General features: G+C 41.0%; 1 protein-coding gene across 3 annotated transcripts in view; it reads right to left on the bottom strand.

The window, feature by feature from the left end:
- CDH11 (cadherin 11) overlaps nucleotides 1–20,157 on the bottom strand; it is an 82,622-nt gene that overhangs the window by 40,886 nt on the left and 21,579 nt on the right. For 2 of the 3 annotated variants that reach the window (XM_015640071.3, XM_019008024.2), the window contains one exon: nucleotides 1,068–1,189. The exons of the other annotated variant lie outside the window; for it this stretch is intronic. The gene's annotated coding sequence lies outside the window, so the exon portion shown is untranslated. The remainder of the gene's footprint in view (nucleotides 1–1,067; nucleotides 1,190–20,157) is intronic. 3 annotated transcript variants of the gene reach the window in all.

Below are 20,157 nucleotides of genomic sequence, written 5' to 3'. Positions count from 1 at the left end.
TGCTCAGGAGTTAACTGAACCCAGCTCTGCTGGTGTCACCCAGCCTGGCTGCTGCAGTCCTGTCCCCAGCTCTGAGGACACCACACACACGCAGCCCATAGAGCTGCTTACAAGGATGTTGAAGTGTTGGTCCATTTGGCTGCCAGAAAATAAGATAATTGTCATTCAAGGGCATTTTCACAGAAATGAAGCATCTGTCAAGCAGGACCTAAGTGAACTGAATGTAGAAACTGTGAATGAGTCAGCAAGACAAAGAGCTTTAATATCCTGGCATTGTACTTTTTATCCCACACAAATTAGGTGGGCTCCTGCCTTTGATTCTGTAAAAATGACAGTGTTTATATATTTATTATCTATTACACCTAATCTGTTTCTGTATTAAACCTAAAAACAAACAATAGACACTTATGTAAGTGAGCAATTCTCACCTCTGTGGGATCACAGCAACAGCACAACTGAGAATCTCAGAGGAGCTGAAAAATTAAAGGTACAAGAGCAGCAGATCCAACTATTTTTAGGTCTAGAGTTTCCCACGCTCTCTATTTTGACACTTTCCACCTTCTCTGAAGCCTAAGGGTCACCAGGAAGATACTTTCCCAACCCAAGTCTGAGTAATTATATTGAGCTCAATGGTATTGCACAAAATATCAGAGAAAGAGTCCAAACATGGAATTAATTACTCACTCACTAGGATAAGGAAAGTATAAACCTGTTTGACTGATCACTTCCAGCTGTAAACCTAAACATCAGAAAAATTCTTACATTCCTGTTCTTCAGTGCTTCATTGCTGTGAATTTTCAAGTGATATTCTGATGTTTTAAACAAGAAATTCAACAACAGGGATTCAAAACTTTTCCCTTATCCAACTGTGCTGTACAGAGGTAGAAGGATGATCTGTGTCCTACAACTGAGAGCTCTCAGGAGCTCTGGTTAAATTCTCTGAGGGATCAGTGCCTGCAGAAATGTTCCCTGTATTGCACAAACACTGTGGACACTACAGAAACAAGGTCCCAGCCATGGATCCCTGACATCCCTCAGGAGATCACGGGGTTGGATGCAGGACTTACCTTCACCCACTGGAAACCTGCTGCCAGTTGATGTAGCATATTCCACACATCTGAAATGCCACTTCAGGAGCTGCCACACCTGTCAACCCTCTACTGCCACTCAGCCACTACTTCAGCTCTGGCTGCAAAGAAGGAAAAAAGGCCATTTGAAATCCAAACCAGTGGTGGGACCATAATAAAAGGAAACCAAAGTCTGCCTATAAACTACCAGAGCAGCCCAAAGAGAGTTTAAAGACAAGTAATTAAATACTACTTATAATTAATAAATAGCTTTTACCTAGAATCACAGAAGGCCAGGTTTGGAGAGGACCTTAAAGATAACCCAGTGCCACCTCTTCCATGGACAGGGACACCTCCCACCATCCCAGCTCCATCCAACCTGGAACGTTTAACAGACTCACTTTTGCTACAGTGTTCCCATAACTAAAATGCTTGAGGCTGTATCAAAATTCTTTCACATCTCTTTTGTGTTATCTATGGAAAAAATCTGTTCTTGTATCCAAGACAAGACACACTGTAGTGAAAAAAGGAACAGCTGCAGATGCCATTAACCAGCAAGATGTGCTTTGAACATTTCTAAGTGCTCTAAAGGCATATTAGAAAATTAGTGGGTTTATCATGATTATGGAAAAGGGAGAACATTATTTTAGGAAGTTGAACTGCCACTACAGTAGTGAAAAAATACATAAGATAAAACATCTGAAGCAAAAAGAACAAAACCAAGTAAGAAGTGCCTCTGCCTGTAAGAAGTTCATCTACAGCTGTTTCAGTGGTTCCAGTTCTTTCATATATGGGGCAGGAAGTTGAGTCAGTCTGGACAAAGGGAGCAGAAACAAAAAGAAACCTGCTGAATCATTTCTCATGACAAGTCTTGAATTTCAATTGGTAAGTTAAGGATGGTCACAATTTCACAGAGCAGTCATCCTCACAGCTCGTCATCCCAGGTGCTTCTGATAATGCTCCATCACAAGTTAAAATATAGATAAAATGTAATTAATGTGGCTGAATGCAAAGGAAATACTCAGTGTGATTTGTTGTTACCTATTGGTGCAGACATTGCATTCCTGAGGTTCATCTGGGACCCTGACAGACACTAAAAGAGCCCTAACTGAATTCTAGGACTAAGATTCATTCCACCCAAGGAAATCAGGCTAGATTCCCCAGTACCTCCAAATTTATTAAAAGAAAATTTCTAGAACTAATTATTAAAAAATACCCTCTCTAATTTGGGCTGATAGATCCAAATCAGCAATTTTCTGTAGTGTTTAACTGTTAAAGATAGGACCTGTATCAATCCTTCACCTTATATCACTTTTCACCCCCACTAAACTAATCAAGTTTTAATTGCAAAAAACCCAGTTCAGCAGCACAAAATTTCAGAGCTCCTAGCACAAGTGTTGAAAAGGAAACAGACATTGACTGACTATTTTATATTCACATTGCACAAACATATTTCACTCTTGCTCCATCGAAGGAAGAAATAAAGTCGTGGCTTCTGTGGCCTCTGACGACTGCAAATATGTTGAGTCTCTTTTAAAAATTTGGAATACACGTGCCATAAAAGCACATTCCTAGACAGTGGATTTTGCTAAGGTTAAGCTCTGTGGAGTGATGATTTGTGTGATGACTGAGCCACTAATATAAAATATTTGGTTTGTTAAAGTACTCCACACATTCATGCTATAAATAAGTACCTTTGGCACTTTGAAATATATTCATTTTGTAAGTAATTTTTTTTCATAAAGGACCCTTTTGAACTAATTCACAATTCATATGAATAACTGAAACTGAATAAACTCCCTCATTTTGATAATTTGTTCAATATCTTTACAGAAAACAACATCTTTATTGATGATTTTGCAGCTCAAGATTCCTTTATGCCCAAGACATTTGAATTTCCTTGCATAAGGACTTCTCAAAGTATCCTCTTAAACATCCCTACCATCCAATTTTTAAGCTCTTGTTTTGCTTTTAGAAGCCTTTGATTTGATAACAGACACTGCTAGTCCCCACCTGACCTGCAGCTCCATTAACTTCTTCCTGTGCATCCACCTGGCCACCTGCAAAAGGACCAACCATGGAACCAGAGTGGGCTGGGCTGGAAGCATCTTAAAGAATAATGGATAATAAATTATAATAAATAATCACTGCCAATTACAGCGTCTATTCTTCAGTCACACTGCATTTCAACAAATATCAGGGGTTACAAACAGATATTTTTTTTTTTTGTAGCATTAACCATTACTAGAAGTAAATAAATCTTCATATTATCATCAAGCAAGGAGAAGATCCTCCAGATGTCATTTTTCATTAAAAACATCATTTAAGACTATTTTCATCCTTGTGACTGTAGACAGAACAGTTTAGCTGAGTAATTGATATTTAGGTACCAGATACCTATTTACTTCCTATTACCATTTCATTTATCAGATATCTATTATTTACTGTATAACATTTTTATTTTCCTCTTTTCTCTGCAGCTGAATATGCCTTCAGTAATTCCAATAACTTTATAATGCTTACAAAAGGGTGAAAAGCCAAACCCTTTCAACAGCTGTATTTACAGAAGACTGTTTCAAAGTCCAATTACAATAAAACTTAAAAAAAAAATAAATCCATTAAACAGTTCCAATGTTCCAAACAGATTTGCCAGGGCGGCTCTTTAAGGCACACGGCCCAACAAGACTTTTTGGGGCAAAAGAAGTCGTGGCTTCAGAGCTGGTTTATGCAAAGTGACAAGTGGAGAAGTTTGGCAATGTGGCTGGGGAGAGGGGAAGGAGCCCCCTGCCCATTGTCACTATGGTAATTATTGCACAATGCCTGATGTGAAACGGACCGAAGCAGCAGCTGAATCCGGCATTGTCCTCGCACGATAAAAAGATTTGGGAGTCTGAAAAGCAGAGGAACGGAATCTCACAGCTTCTTAGAGTCCCCTCTGAAAGGGCCATTGTAACATCATCATAAATCCTGGGCTCCCCAGGCACTTGACAACTAAAGCAGTGGACAATAGAATTCTTGTGTTGGACAAAACACTCCTTGTCTGCCAAAGGGCTTATCTGCTTCATTTACAAATGTCTTTCTTTGTAACCAAATAATTCCCCATTAGAAAAACGATTAGGAATACCACTAAATAAATATTCACAGTTTTGTGGGCCGTTTGGCAAAGTGAATAAACCAATACAATCGAGGTGCATGCAAAATATGATATTTATGCACAGGAAACCCAAAACCACCCCAAACCTCCATTTATTTTAATTTTCCCTTTTCCTGATGCACTCTACACACATTTGTCCCTCTAGAAAACACACAGGGTACATTACTCTTATCAAAAAGATGAAAAATATTAGAAATCCACAAAGATTTCAAATTGGAGAAAAATTGTATCCACTGTGCTCCTAAAATTAAATATTTCAAGAAGAGCAGTTCCAGATATAAACATGGGAGCATATCTGAGTGTAAAATGAAATAGAGACAAATTGCTCACAATCATAAAAGGATTTTAACTGTGGATTTCTAAGTACATATGCTTAGGTCCCACTTACTGAGAGATCCAAAAACACCAGGGATGAGTTTCTGAAATGAAATGGTGCCAGATTTTTGCAACTCTTTTCAAGCCCAATGGAAATTCTTGTAAATATCACAGAAATGACTGAAAGAGACTAAAATATTCCATATATATTGTCGTAAGCAACACGACAGATATGATACTTCAAAAAGCATTTCTAACCCTGTCAGAACTGCATTGCCTCAGGTTTCCAAATAAATGGTTATTTGATTACAATTTACTGGAGAAGTGCCTATGGAAACACAACTGACACCACACACAATGATTAAAGAAAAACCCTAAATTATTGCTCAAGCAAAGAGTGCTGATCATATTCAAAGTGCCAGAGACATCTGTATGGCTGAATTAAAACCTGGAGAAGGCAAAACTTCTTGACTGAATTATTGATCATAAACTATTTATTCAAATCCAAAGAACAAGGTTTTTACACAGCCCAGGCCAATGGACTGAGTGGCTGAAGGGCTTTTTTTCCCCATGTGATTAATTATTACAAGCCTGCAAAAAATGCAGAAATTCATAACCTGCATATTAAACAGATCACTCATATTAAATATTTGGAATGTATGCAATAAACAACAACAATAATGGTAAAATTTTAATAAAAGGAAAAAGAAAGGAAGCTAATATAATTTAAAATAAAAATTATTCAGGCTGGAGCTCACCATCACAAAGGTTTAGGAATATGTGAGCTTTCCCTGGTTCTGTCATGAATTTGCACTCTGTCCCCACCACACATCACTTAACCTTGGAGCCACTGCTGAAAGTGAACAAAGGCACACTATAAAACATTTCACCTCTGAAAAATGCACTAATCCATATAAAACTCCAAGGAAAGAGGCTGGAACGCAGAGCTCCCACACACACCAGCTGAGGATCTCTGCTGTTTGGGTGCAGAGCTTCCCCATTTCTTCTCTCACTTCTCTCCTCAGTGAATAATTAACTGTTCTAAAGATGTAGGTATAAGTTCTGTCTTAAAATAACGTTTATAAACTCGATTTCCTCAATGCCATTTTTTGGTGTTTGCTGTTCTGTGCTATGCACTGCCCAAACTCCCCTTTCTCCCAAAGCTGGATCATCTGCACAAATATAATTTGCATTAAGTTATTCTGATTATTTCTGCAATTTGCATTTCAGGAACACAGCTTCAACAAAATCTGCTTCCTGCCAGCTCTCTGAATTTTATTCTAGTCCCTGCTACATACCACAGCACCACACCGTATTTTTATATAGAATAATTTCTGTTTAGGTAGAAAAAACTTAATCTGCACTGGGCTTCAAAATCTCAGTGTACAACAGGGATTATTTAACCCTTTTGGAGAATATGGATTTGGAGGCCTCAACCAGGATGAGTGCCCTTGGCTGTATAAAAATTGCTCCTGCTTGCCTTTATCTTAGAACTAAATAAGCTCATGCTTGGAATCACCTTGCAGGAGAATCTGTCTTTTACCTCTTATTCCAGGCAGCTGAGCCAAGCAATGGGAATTCCACAGTCAGCAACAGCAGCCCAGGGTAATTCAGGTGGGAAGGGGCTCTGGAGGTCACCTGGTCCAACTGCACTCCATAAAAGCAGCTCCAAATTCAAAGTTCATTTAGGTAATTGAGGCTGTCACCTTATTAATGTCCACAGCTGACAGCAGCAGCAGCAGCAGGGACTCTGTGTGGGCACGAACAGGTAAGGATTCCCCATCTTGTGCTGAAAGATGCATCATGTGCATTGATGGATTGAACAGTGCAAAGGACAAGAACTGCATCAGAAAGGATAAAGCAGAGTTTGGATAATCTGCCTTCTCCCCACACCCAGTGACAGGGTAAATAACTCTGATTTCAGAGCTGGGGGTGCCTTCCCTGCTCTGTTTGCTCCTGAGCACCCTGCAGCAGGCAGGAGCGTGCTTGTGCTGAGCACACAGTGTCCCTTCACTGCCCTGCACCAGCACAGCACTGCAGCACCTGAGATCAGCTCTGCTGCCTTCTGCTTCCGAGGTAGGGAAGGGTTAATGCCTGTGTCCACACACAGGCTTCAGTCCTGCAGGAGCTGTTCTCAACCCAAGAAGCCTGACACAAAATGAGGCTCAAAACCAGAATTGGACTCAAGAAGTTGTAGAGCCCTGTACCTTTATCCAGAAGGAAAGGACCTCTCCACTCAAGGGGGATGCCTTGTACAGGACACACGTGAGAAGGACAAAACACAAGAGCTGCAGAGAAGGTTTCACACAAACAAGGTTCTATTCTAAGCAGGTTAACAGCCCGTTTCGCTTTCTTGTGAGCTATTCTGACTTTATACTCTGCCCAAATATTTTCCCTGGTGTTCTCATCCCTTGCCCATCCACACTGCTGAGTGCAGTGGCACAGGCAAGGAGCCAGGGAGAGCAGAGCAGCTCTGCCAAATCCTGTTCCAAAGCCCATCCACCAGCCCAACACCACCCAGCTGGGAGAGCACAAACCAGGGCAGAAAGGAAACTCAGGAGCAGAATAGCTGTGTGCTCTCATGAGAGACAAAACCACATCTCAGTGCTTTGCAGAATGTTAACAGTCTGCAGACTAAAGCCCAAATCTCACCCATCTAAAGCCAAATTACCCAGCAGGACAGAAAAGGTTCATGAGGGCCCACAAGAAACAAATTAACCTCCCTCCAAAAGCCCTCTGCAAATCACGAGTGCCCAGTCCTCTGCTCACCCAGTACAATATGACTTTATCAGCTTTTTCTTGCTTTTGGGTCACAAGGGCCCCGAGGCAAACAATGGGCCCTGGAGGATGAAGTCTGTATTAATTATCCTCATGCTGCTGCAGCCCCATCCTATCCAGGTACCAGGAAGACAAGTGGATTGGGAGGCCTGCAGGCAGGTGTGTTCTGTCATTTTAAATATCATAAATCAAGCCCGCTGCTTCAATGTTTCCAAGTTCCCTGAGCTTCCTCTAAAATCTAAATTTGGAAGCATTTTGGATCCACAGCAAGCAGCTACAGGCTTTTTGTGCCTGCACCATTATATAGATGTATATGAATGTAAATAAATATGAATTAAAGATTATACAACTTTTTCATGCTTAAGTGAATATTTCTATGTACCACACTGTATATAATTCAAATTACCTAGATGTGGGAAAAGCACTTCATTTGTACTCTAAAACTTGACTTTTTATTTTTGTTGTCTAGCAGATTATCTCAAACCTTTGTTCTTGAACTGCTACCAGTAAAAGGCTTCTATATATTCTCTCTTGGAAAAGCAAATTCTACATGCAAAGCATACCAAATCAGTTCCTGCCAGTGCAGGAGGCACACAGAGCTGCTCTGAAGCCTTCTGAGTCACAGTGGAGCTCAGCTTCCACTGGCAGCAGATGTCAGACACCACGGACTGGGAGCTTGTCAGCTCTGAAAGATTTTTATGGCAAATTTGCCCTACAGTTTTGGGATTTCTTCTGGTTTGCTTCTTCCCCTTACCATTTTCCTATTCTTTGGTGCTTTTCTTCCACTAAACATGAATGGCCAGATCCTTCCTCTAGAGCAAATTCATAGCAGAGGCTGTCTTCACAGTAGCATTTGGAGCTCTATTTATATTATCTTTCAGGAGGCTGTTCTCTATTTCTTTCCTCTGGCTTTCTTCTGCTCTCTTTTATCAATCTTTTCTAGTGACCTGAAAAGAAAGCCTAAAAATTGAGAGCCACTGAAGTATATGCTGAATGCCCCCATTAGTCAAGCTGTAGGGGACACTCAGCACAGAAAATAAATTCAACTAACCTTTGGAAAAATCTTTATATAAATGTTCTACAAAATCATCCTGCTGGTTCCAGGTCCACTGGAGACACCTAAGGAAGAATAATTCTGGGACATCAGAGATACCATAAAAGAGAATAGCTCAGAATACGTCCAAGAGACTCAAGAGAGACAGAATTCTTTGGTCTCAGGGACATTTTTTCCTACCTTCTTCCTCTTATTAATAAATAAAGACGAGTTGTTCAAAGCCACCACAGAGATCTGATGTTTCTGAATTTCTGTGAGCCTCATTCAACTCACTGAATATCTCTGTCAGCCCAGGAAGATTCATGATTCATTCTGGGGAGCCTATTGCAAACCCAGCAATGACTCTTCAAACATTTGTAAGGCTTTTTAAAAAGTTTCATTCAGTCTTATTTCTGGACCAAATATATCCCTTTGCCTATTCCTATTCCATTCTACTCCCAGAGGTCACGGCTTGTCTAGATCTAGGGAGGGTGGCAGGAAGAGAAAATGGATTGTAAATTCATTTTAGGTCACCCAGAAGCCATTCTGTCTCTGGCCTTCCTCGCTGGCTTTTCCTCATTTCCTTTTGTGTTTCCTCAAAGGGCATTACACACTTGGCTTCTCAATCAAGGACAAAGCAATGTCAAGCACATTAATTTGTCCATGAAGCAGTCTTTAAATGTTGACAAAAGAAAGCCTAAGGAAAATGCAGACAGACAAGATAAATATTACTGATTAAAATAAACAACATACCCAAATCCTCTTTAAGTGGTAATTTCAGTTTTCAGGAGTGAACAATACTGAGTAACTGATATTTTGATACTGTCATAATATATTTGTGTATATATAACATATATACACATATATTTTTATGTATATTTTTCATATATACATATATATACATATATATACATATATATATACACACACAATTTAAAAGAAAATATCATTAAAAGCAGATCTAAATATCAGTGAGTAAGAACTTGGGAGATGAGGAAGGACTAGGAGCACTTCTTGATGCCTGCTGTGCAATTCCTACTCACAACTAATAGACTCTTGCAGAAATTCAGCAATATTTATAGCAAAGATGACATGATTTTCCACATGCTATCATTTCAGGATATCACTCCAGAAATTACAACACACTTATATTTTTTCATTAAGTTACTTTGTTATTTGCTATCCTGCCTTCCCTGGAGCTGTAACTTGACCACATATCTGTATTTCAGCTGCAGGCAGGTAATGAAGTGTTCATAATATTGAAGTAAGTTCACAGCCAAAATGAACCAGAATAGTTGAAAATATTAATATTTAACATTTGTGTGCTCTTTATTATGCCACCCAAATAACACCAAGGCTTTAATTTTCTGTGGTGTAATTATTACAAGCTACAAGCAAATGCATTAGGCAGTTTCTTCCAAACAATGGTTGTGTAGTAGAAATAACACAACCAAACAATAACAGAGCAAGTGCTCTGCATATTCCAGAGAAACTGCACAATTAGGGTAGAATTCCTGCTGGTATCTGTCAGTGATATTGCTTGGTGGAGATAGTCCTAGGTGCTGCAGGCAGTTCTTTAAATAACAATAAATGAGCTCCACGGTACCACTGGCAATCAAGTGGTAAACTCATATTCAGTGAACAAGAGCATGCATTTAGGAAAAATCAAAGGATCCTAATAAAAACAAGCAAACAAACAAACAAAAAACCCACAAGACAACCCCCACCCCCAAAAAAACCCAAAACCAAAAACCAACAAACAACAACAACCAAACAAAATACCCCACACAAAAGAACACTAAGAAAGCAACAAGCTCTCGCTGGCTGAAAGCTGAGAACCTGTCTTCACTATTTCACCAGATTTCAGAAGCACAACTACTCTCCTAAGTTTCAGTGGCTTTTTTTGGGACTGAGCAAGGAGTGCCCAGTGTTAACATCCCTAGAGAAAATGGAAGACTGCATGAAAATAACCTCACTGGGAGCTGGAAAGGGGCTCAGAATGCAGCAAAGGAGGCTCAGGGGGCCCTTGTGGCTCTGCACAAGTCCCTGGCAGGAGGGGACAGCCGGGGGGGTCGGGCTCTGCTCCCAGGGAACAGGGACAGGAGCAGAGGGAACGGCCTCAGGCTGGGCCAGGGGAGGCTCAGGGGGCACAGAGCAGGAATTTCCCCATGGAAAGGGAGCTCAGGGATTGGAAGTGCCCAGGGAGGTTTGCAGTACCCATCCCTGGAGGTGTCCCAGGAAGGGCTGGAGGTGGCACTCAGGGCTCTGGGCTGGGGACAGGGTGGGGATTGGGCACAGCTGGGACTCCTTGGGCTGGGAGGGATTTCCAGCCTAAATGATTTTATGATTCCATGATTTTAATTCCTAATAAAAATCAAAGATAATTTTATAATTATAATGGAGTCACTTTACCAGCTCTGCAGAAATGTGATTCTCCCCAAAAGTACAGAAAAGTCTGTTTGTCAAAAGCTTATCTAAAATAGATAAATGCAGTAATTTTTATACAGCAGTAACATTTTCCCTTTTCAGCTGAAATGGACAGGGGTGGAGGAATGTTCCACGCCATAACCGAAGCCTCCTGGGTGGCCTTGGGCAGCTTTGCTGGGAGTATCTCCACGGTGCATTGTGGCAGATGTGAGCTCTTCCTGCCCGAGCTGCAGGCCGAGCTGAAGCTGAATAAATGTGAATAAATGTGCTTAGAACAGCACAGCGTGGCCGGCTGCCGGGCCCCAGCGAGCCAAGGCCCAGGGCTGGTGCTGAGAGCTGCCCATTGAGGCTGGCACGGCAGGGCGCGGTGTGGGGCTGGCCTGAGGCGCCGTGTGCCGGCCGCAGGCCCTGGCCTGTGCTCCGCAGCTCCAGCAGCCGCACACCGCGCCCAACGCCTGCGCCTGGGAACAAAGCAAAGGTGACACAGTTTACTCTCACAACCAGCGCTGAGATGCTCTAAGCCCAGAATGAGATGGCCATATAATTATTTCTTCAGGGAGCCAACCTTTTTCCATATGTGTGCTGTGGAACTGAGCCAAAGCGAGGCTGTCTGCACACTTAATGTTCAGTTTGGTGAGCTCTCTGCTCGGAGAACATAAACACACACTCACGTCTGTGCTATCAGCTCCGAGTTTGTGAGACTATGAGCACTTGACAGCTCAACATGGCTAAACAAACCTGTTATTTAGTTTTCAGATAGTGTCAGCCCGAGTTATAGGGAAACAAGCCCCCGAAGGAGTTTACCTGAGAGTGTGGACAGCTCAGCTTCAACACCTCGCTGGTTCTCCAGTCACAGAATTGATAATTACACTGCAGCCTTTTCTAACAGCCAGCATTCTGCATGCTAAATTATGGCTGAACACTTCACAAAATTCATTTGAGAGGTTTCAAACGGCAATAATAAGCTTCCCCACACCCTTTCAGAGAAGGAAATCTAATTATTCATTCTGTCAATCTCATGCAAGATGTTCATTGTTTTAATATTATTGTTTTCTTGTTACTGTAACTGCAGTGCCAAGAGAAAAAAAAGAGCATGAGGAATAAACCACAGAAACTCCACTAAATGTTGGATTTTTCCTTTTATAGTTTGCATTTTATTCAAATGCTGGGTTTATGCCCTTATTTTTCAGGGCACAGAAACTGCCCAAGCCAAACTGGAGAAAACAAACCTCACCAGTCCCCCACATCAAGACAGTATAATTTTATGAGCAGTTACAAAAACTACCTTCCAAAACACTTTGTGAAGAAATATCTTGTGGTATTGAGAAACACCCACTGCTGTAACTCAAAAGGTCAAGATTTCAGGGTTTAAAGCACTGCATATCCACAAACACAGTACAGTGGACTGAGACAAAAATTATCAAAAGTTGCAACTTGCAGAGCAAGACCTGGTGTTTCATCAGTAAAAAGAAATCTGGATGAGCACCCAAGGCACAGTCACATGCTGCTTTCCTTCTCTGTGTGACAATGCACAATTTCACCCAGCTGGCCTGGGGCAGCCTCTGAGACACATAAACCTGCAGAGCTGGACTTATGGACGCAGATATTCCCAAGAGCCTTAGTAACAGGAAGGAAAAATGCACATTCTCAGGAAGATGAAGCAGGGGCAGTTGGAAGTTGAGCTGTGAGCTGTTTTTACCCTTTACACAAAGCTGATTGTTTGTGTCCTGGAGATTTCTAGGACTGGAGCTACCTCAGTACAGCACAGAAATATTTCAATTAATTAAAAATAATAGTTGGAGAATAGGACATTTACAGAGAAGAAGAAAAGTGATCCAAGGCATCAAAGATTTTTTTCAGTACAACTTCTATTGGAAGTCTAATGGTTTTAACAAACACAAATCACTTTGACTTGCAAAAAACTTGAGATACTGTACGTTTGAAGATTTTCCCCCGTATCAGTAAACTCAAACCCTTTAATGAAGTAGTAATAAACCCACATCTGCAATGAAAGTTAAGTGCAACTATGCAGCACCATCGAGCAAATGTAATCTATTTTGATTGTCAGAACTAGAGGCAGCACTGGGTTTATGCTCTATGCAGTAAACCTTGCCAGCTGCCCAAACTCCTGTGTGTACAGAGCTGCCTGAAGATCCTTTGGGACATCCCCAGCTCGGAGTCACCACATCTCACCCTCCCTGGATTTCCCCATCTGCCACTTTCAGGAACAACCTGTGGGCTCTCCCATGGTGCAGCAGGGGCTGTACAGGACCCCGGGCATCCCAAAATCAGCTCTGAGCAGAACACAGAAACTCAGCAAGCAGAAAGACAAGTTTAGCTGTCTTGAGGAATAATAATAAAAAAAAAGATCCTTAAGAATGAAGCCAGCAATCTTGGAAGAGCCAGCAGGCTCCCATGTCAGCCATATGCCTTCGTATGTCTGTTCTGGGGGAGTGTTACAGCTCCTGCTGTTCCATTCTTCACTTTTTAAAGGAAATGTTACAAGGCCACAAGGACTCACAAACATTTGTTGACATTTCTTCTGGGTCAGCCTTAGGAGGCCTGCAAGAATTTAAACATATGGCAGTATTTAGCTGCGTGAGGGAATGGGTTGCTTTGGAGAAAAGCAGTATTTAGTTGCAAAACAGTTTAATCCACCATAAAGGTTTTAAATTTTTTGGCGTAAATCCAAACTTTTTCTCATTATAGTTTTCACATTATATATTTAAAGCAACAGCAGCTTACCCACTGAGCTGGTATTGAGAAATACTGAGATACTTCACAATGTTTTCTACTGCCCTCCACACAAATAATATCTTGATCTGGGGGTTGCAGATCAAACAGATTTGATATGTGTTTAGACTTAAAGAGGGGGAGAAAAGAAGAGATAATCTGAGCACTGGAATGAAGGTTATTGCCCACACTTAAAGGACACAGGACCTTTGCATTTCGAATCACATGACAAAATTAACTGGGTTTTCAGCACTTTTCAGTGGCAGTACATATGCATTTGCAAGGCAGAAAAATGGGATTTGCAAGGCTTTGTCTTGTTCTTCAGCTCCCATTGCTCTCTTTGTGCTAGCAAAGGCACAGTGGCTCCCTGGCTGGAACTCATTAGATCTTGGTAGTAAAAGAAATACATTGCACTAAAGGAGCTGAGCTGAAGTTTGTCTCAAATAATGTAAAAAGGGCACTACAATATTAAACTTCCTCAAAACCACACTGGGAACACACCTGACTCAGCTGCAGTGGCAGGGAAGGACTAAGGCAAGGTGCAGCCTCTTTTTACTTCCCTGCTGAGTTCCTCCAACAGAAACCTCAAGGAGGGCAGGTTTAGAGAGATATGAGAGAGAAATTCTTCCCTTCCTCCCTGGGAGGGTGGGCAGGCCCTGGCACAGGGTGCCCAGAGCAGCTGGGGCTGTCCCTGGATCCCTGGCAGTGCCCAAGGCCAGGCTGGACATTGGGGCTGGAGCAGCCTGGGACAGTGGAAGGTGTCCCTGCCATGGCAGGGGTGGGGCTGGATGGATTTTATGGTCCCTCCCAACCCAAATTATTTTGGGATTCTGGGATTGCAGCTCACAACCAAAGGAGTTCCTGCCACTCTTTTTCCTTCCACAATCTTGTGTGTTAACTGTATAGCACAATATTTAAAATGAGCCAGCTGAAATGGAAGGTCTTACATGGAAAACAAAGATGCAAGAGCTACTCTGTTTATTTTTTTTCCCCCCAAACTATAGAGCAGGCATGGTTTTTAAAGTGAAGAGTAGATCCAGAAATTACACTCTTCCTAAAATGTGCTGTTAATTAACACATACTCTAACACATGAACTAACATGAACCAGGAGAGTGTCGCTGTTGGACACAAAATGAGTCACACAGACGCAGCTCGAGGTGTGGTGAAAGAAAGAGTCTTTTATTTTATTTTCTTAGTATTTATAAGTTTCTGACTATGGCCAGGGATTGGATAGTTAGGTTAACACTTTTCCAACCACAGTGGCCACGAGAGATGTCTATCAAAAGACGTGTATCAGAAAGAATGTACACATATCTGTATTTACAGTCACTCTCTCGAGAAAGTTTTTAGAAACTATGTCAACAAGATCAGAAAACTGAATTTTCAGGGTGACAGGAGAGGACAAACCCCTCTGGTTTTGAATATTTTGGGGCCTCAGAAGGAACCCAAGATTACTTTGCAGAAAACATTCATAAGAAATGAATATATAAATTACTTAAATGGATACAGAAATTTTATAGGCATTATGAGAGAAAAGAAAAATGCCTGATTTTAAAAAGTAAATTGTACTTTTACTAAATAAGTAAAATCTCTGGATGAGAATGTTCAAAAGAAAGGCAACACTTCCTTGGGGGTTCATCATCTGGCAGCAGGCAGGGTTTCAGGTGCATCACCTGTGCTGTCAGTCAGATGAAGGAAAGTTCCTTATAGGCCTTATTTTAACTCAATTATAGACTGGAAAATCATCAAATATTCTGAAATTTAAAATTAGTCAGAGGACAAAGTTCTGTCATAACAAGTTTGTGGGAACATAAAAATGATGTGAATAAAACTTCAAGGTCAAGTTACTTTTATCCAACTTTCATAGTTTCAACCAAACTATCACCCAAATTTGGTTAGAGGGGTCACTGTCTAAAATGCTGCAGATTGTGCAGCCCTTAAGAAACAGAGCATGCCCCATCTTCTAAAGCTTTGGGGGAGAAAAAAAAAAAAGTTTTTATAATCTTGCTAAAATTAAGTTGACATTTCCAGAAAGTTACCTGCTTACATTTAACCTTTATTCAAAATTGCCATTTATTCTAAGCTCTTCAGTAATAAAATGCATGAGGCATTAATGGAAGGTAAAAGCTGAATTTCAGAATCCAGTTATCAGCAATGATCACAACCAGGAAAATGAAGGTTATTTTGAGAAAGTTCCAGTAACTCCAGAGGAAACAAAACCAAAACCCCACTGACTTTTAGTCAGCACATAACAAATACTAAAACATAGGAGAGATTTAAAAGCTGAATTGGACAATGACGAAAGGTCCTGAATACAGAAGATACTGAAGGGTATGAAGAATCTGGTGATGTCGATGGAAATAACTGGAAAGTATTAATTAAATGCACATGTGATTAATTAAATAAAAATTAGAGCATGAAAACAAGACTAAGGCTGAAGTGCTTAACCTTGCAGCTGAATTCCAAGCTTAAGAATTTGTGAGCCAGGTAGATCAAAAGATGTACCAGCAGCAGAGGAAAAATAACAAAACAATGAATAAAAGCACCATATGACTCATTCAGATGTCAGGGAAGAAAATGGCATCAGAGACCTGAAAGCATCAGCTTACAACAATAAATAAAAGGTTAAAAATAAGTTTTATGTATTTAAAAACCATCAGAAAGACTTAGCTACAAGCTTTCAGGTGCCTTCAATGGCCAGGGTGGATAGCTCTAAACAAAAGCTGGGAATTCTGAAGAAATTTTTATAATTAATTTTTTCTATAAGTACTTGGTCTTAAATCCATATTTTCTCAACTTCATGATAAAAGGCAAGACCCACAAGCCCATTTTCATCTTTGGGTAAGGGAAGCGATGGAAGTATTTTAAGTGGCCCAGCGCAATGGAAAAAAGGCTTGTTAGATTCTTGAGTCCACTGACATTTTTTAAGTGGGAAAAAAAGGAGATGGATTCAGTTCTGGATCTGGAGACAACATAAACAAATATAAAAATAATTGTGAGCATGGAACAGCAAGGCTGAGTGGGGGATCCAACAGGAATTTCTGTCGGGCTGCTGAGGATTTCCTCACAGTGGTGAACAGGGCAGTGGTGCTGGTTGAGCTCGATGATGTTAAAGGATTTTTCCAAACTTAGTGATTCTGTGATTTTATGACTAAAAGCAGAACTGTGGATTTCACTACTCTGCCCTACAGAGATGAGCAGCTGTGCCTTGGGCTCCTGGATAGAACTTCAGCCATCAGTTGTGATGAGAACCTCACTCCAAACCCCTGAAAGCAGAGGGGTTTGTCTGTGTTTAGCTACTTAGCCCGACTAATTCATTCTTCTTCCACTATAAGAAAATGAAAGTAGTCTGATATACCCATGAGCCATTATAAAAGCTATGCAAATATTTCCAAAACACTATAAATATTCATTTCAGATTAAAACATTCTGATCAAATTCACGCATTTTCAGACCCTTTATCTGCAAATGCTTCCCTGAATCCAGATTTTCAAGTGCATTTGCTGAAACAGCATATTTTGTGTAACTATTCACAGCTACCTTTTAAGTTGTCATTTCTTGTATCTCTGTCAGGATCCAAACTCCAAGAACTACAGATCCATTTAGGAAACTGAAGGTAATCACACATCGCTTGTACATCACATCAACCCAGCTCAAAATGCACCAAACAGCCCACAAAAAACCCCACAAATAAACACAATTCCACCAACAGTGCATGCCAGTGCAAATGGTTAAGTAAGGTGAGGAAAGCTGATGACATACGCAAGTCTTTGCTGAGTATTTTGCTGAGATTAACTAATTTTCAATTACAATGTTAGTATGTAATTATTGCATGAACATACTGCAAATGGAAAAGCAAGATGACCTTCATTAAATGAATTCTTGTAACAAAATTAAGTAATATTATTAAAATAATCTAAAAACAATTACTTTAAGTTCTTAACTACACCAAGTGAGCATATTTTTCTTAGAGTCATAGAATCACAGAATGGTTTGGGTTGGGAGGGACCTCAAAGCCCACCCATCCCATCCCTGCCATGGCAGGGACACCTCCCACTGTCCCAGGCTGCTCCAGCCCCAATGTCCAGCCTGGCCTTGGGCACTGCCAGGGATCCAGGGGCAGCCCCAGCTGCTCTGGGCACCCTGTGCCAGGGCCTGCCCACCCTGCCAGGGAACAATCCCTGCCCAATATCCCATCCAGCCCTGCCCTCTGGCACTGGGAGCCATTCCCTGGGTCCTGTCACATCCACCTTTTTAATTTTAACTCATAAATCCTAAGGAATAGAGAACCCATGACCATGATTTTATGGCAAGATAGGAGCATCTGTTTGGATAAACCCTAATAATCATAGTTAGAATTTCTCTTAGCTCCATCCAGTTGAACACCCAACACTTCTGTTGTCAAATCCAAAGTAATTGTATCCCAATTTACCGTAACCATTAGCTCCAATTAGCAAACATGATGGCTGCCTTGATCACAAACAGCACAGTGAGGGTTTGTAATTCTCCCCACTTGGGCTGAAATGCAGGTCTGGTCACGATTACTTCCATTGATATGAAGCCTTATATCAGCTCATGCATTATTTTTATTATCCAACAAAATAAATGGCTTTGCTGCACAGAAACAACAAACATCATCATGAGAGGCAATCAGGTGACTTCTGATTTATACTCTGATTTTAGGCTCACAAAATTAGGGAAAAGGAGACAAGCTGAGCACAAGTTCAACTCATTAGAAGAATTATTAAGAGCTGAAGCCATGCTGGTGTATTATTCTGCACTCCTGGTAAGATGTGAGCAGAAGCTCAGGTTGCTGTTGGAGATCTCTACAGTATTTAGCAAGCACTCCAACCTCTTTCATCACCATTTAGTACCTCTCCAAATAAACAGTACACAGCTAAAGAGTAAATTCTTCCTGTTCTTGGGAAGGAAGAACTCCAATTCAATAAATTGATGTTAACATTTTTCCTGCCATGCATTAAATATAGTACCAGTTTCAGGTCAGATTTTTACCAGGAGGTAAAAAATCCTGTGACTTCTCCCTCTTTAAGCAGGGCTCTGGATGAACCAGCTCCAGCTGGAGAAAAGGCAGGATGGGGTTCACAGAGTCTTTAGGAAGAGCACAGCTTTTTCTGGATGGCCAAAATGCCATTGCCAGGATCACCTCAGTACAGCTGCTGTGCCAAGGCATCACCTGCCTTCAATCCCAATCCCAGCAAGTTTTAAATGCCTTAAAATTTTCATGTTCTTTTAATTTTCATAGCCTAAAGTAACTTCTGTACATCTGCACTGCTAACTCTTGTTTTGACCTAACTCACTTTCAAAGTCCTAAATCCCAAAAGCATAGAGCACGTTTTCTTAATTCATGTGACTTTTGTATGTTGAGAAGTTAATAAACTAATAAACTAATAAAATCCAAAGCAATCTATGAAATACAGAGCAGTAAAAAAAAATATGGAACATAAAACATTGAGTCAGATCTCTCTCCTATATTCATAAAGTAGAAACCAAAACTGCAGCCCATTTTCATTAAATGTAACTTTTGGACAAAGTAGGACAAACAAAAAGAACAGCACAGAAAATCGTGGTAAAGGCAATACTGCCAAAAGAGTATATATTACTATTTATACTATACAGTAACATATACAATATCTTATGATATAAATAATGTGTTTATCAAGCACTTTTCTCAACCTATCAACAAAGAAATTATCTGGTGCCAGCGGATCCTCATCCTGTATTTGTACTCCACCTCAACAATATGAACTTACAGTTTCATTGCTTACAAACCAAAAATGCTGAAAGGGAAATAACCCCACAAAGGCTCTCATGGAAATGAATGCTCCTGACATTTTTATCTCCTAGCCCTTGCATCTCTTCTCCCCTTGAACATCTCCTTTGGTGTCTCAGCAGCAGCTCGAGCCCATCCTAACCCACAGCACCAGCCAAGCCACAGCTCTGACCCAAGGACAAGCCAGGCAACTGAGCCTGAAGGAAGCAGGAGCTGGCCCTGACAGTTCCCTCAGTTCCCAGCAATAATGAAGGGCTTTCTGCACAGCTGAGGGAGGCTTGAGAGCCACATGTGCTGCTGGAAAACTTCTCGGTGGGCAAGAAGCAGGAGGGTGCAGCAGTACCCTCGTGTAACTGCTGTGGGCAGACCCAGACACACCCTGTCTGGGACAGGTTTCATTTTTTTGTCCTACCTCTCCATGAACAGTCCTGCCTTCAGAAAAACACCTCTGGCCTGGAGTGAATACATTCTGCATTTATAAGCTTACACAGAGGAAAATGGAAATGGAGCTTTGTGCTGGGGATTGTGTTGCACTGCGCATGAATGACACGCTGTTCACCAGCAATGGATTGGCTGCATTTCCAAACTAAGTATTTAATTTTGCTAATTTAATAATGATGTAGGTACTGAGCTACAGCTCCTGCAGGTTCTGAACTAAAGGGCACTGCTGGTCACTGTTAACATCCACAGGTTTTTGGGTTAGCAAACGTCTATGTAAAAGAAGTCTTAATCTGTTTTAGATTACTTAGACTGGAAACTTCCTGGTTTGACAGAAGGTCCTATCTCCCTAAAGCCTCTAGATTTCTAAAACCATGTGCAAACATATTCCAAGAGATGGGCACAGCCACCTGGGATGGC

The sequence above is a fragment of the Parus major genome, chromosome 11 (genome assembly GCF_001522545.3).
Source record: "Parus major isolate Abel chromosome 11, Parus_major1.1, whole genome shotgun sequence".
NCBI lineage: Eukaryota > Metazoa > Chordata > Aves > Passeriformes > Paridae > Parus > Parus major.
This window is presented reverse-complemented; position numbering and strand designations above follow the sequence as displayed.